Raw genomic sequence first — 1483 nt, forward strand, 5'->3', positions numbered from 1 at the left:
ACACACACAAACAAACATTCATATACACATATATAGATACATATACTTACATGTACACACACACACACACACATATATATATATATATATATACATATGTATGTATACATAAATTTACACATAAGCATATACACACTAATATATATGCACAGACATACATGCATATGTTTATGTGACTATAAGTTTGGCTGAGTGGTTAAAAAGCTTGTTTTGCAACCGCCAGGCCCTGAGTTTGATATATAATATATTAATTAATGTACATTAACGAACATGTTTAAACAAAAATAGCATAAACCATATATGGAACCAGAAATCTAACATCTCAGAAACTTGATTTTTGAAGCAGGTTGAAAAATAACAGCAAACCCAAAATATATGAAAAGTGGATTAATTTAACATATATTATCCTTTCCAGGAAATAGCAAATTACATCAAACCTATCCCTAATAAACCTGAACAACAAAGAAAACTTAGAGAAGATGGATCTAGACAAATTCAAAATGGAATTCAGACTATTCTGATTAAGGGTTAATGCCAATGAACAAAAACTTAAACTGACCAATGAAAAAATAGAAGGGAAAAATTTCAAAACGAAAAAAAGTCAGTGGCTCACTTTATGAAAACACCAATAAAATGTAGAGAGAAAATGATGAATTAATATCTCATCATCAGAATGTTTTTTTAATTATGAAACTGAATTCAAAACATAATATAGTGATAGCCTATTTTTAAATGAAGCTAAAAGTCTACAAACCTTACTGACAAATGTTAAAAGTATTAAACAAATTAAACTTATATTCATTAAGGATACCAAAATAATGGCTTCAAATTTTGACACAAGGCCAGTAGGTTTGGAGAGAGGGGCTAAAGGGATTACATCAACCTCAGTATTCAACTAGTACTTATTTTATCAGGAATTTGGACTCAGAATGTAAAGATGGACAAAATGCCGCTAAGCATTTTTCCCAGCTGACTGAAAATAATACCAAAATAATAACATCAATTCCAGGATATATAGACATTTGTAGTAACCCCACTCAAAAAATCCCAAAATTCACTTTTTCAAGGATCCCAACATACATAAGGGAACAGGAATTACAACTTGTAAAACAATCCTTGACAGAACCAGTGCCAATCTGGTTCCAAGAACAAATACAAATGCTACAGATATCCTGATAAAAACAAAAACCTGACAATGGATGTAGAAATGCCAAAAGAATGACAAACTTAAAAGATTATTTTTGTTTCTAGGTCCAGTCAACAGAATTCATGACACAAAGTGGTACAAATTGAAAATAATCTATCTTTCATACAAAAACCTCTCAACACAACAAATTCATGTTCTTTCAAAGGCTTAAAATTCACTCCACCAGCAGAATGGCCTATTCTGTACAAAATTATGTCTAACAGAAGAATTATTTGACATGGAAAACAATGTACAAAAAAAAAGCAATTTCAACCCAATATTATGTAGAAACAATGC

Source organism: Octopus bimaculoides, chromosome 8 (genome assembly GCF_001194135.2).
Source record: "Octopus bimaculoides isolate UCB-OBI-ISO-001 chromosome 8, ASM119413v2, whole genome shotgun sequence".
Taxonomy (NCBI): Eukaryota; Metazoa; Mollusca; class Cephalopoda; order Octopoda; family Octopodidae; genus Octopus; species Octopus bimaculoides.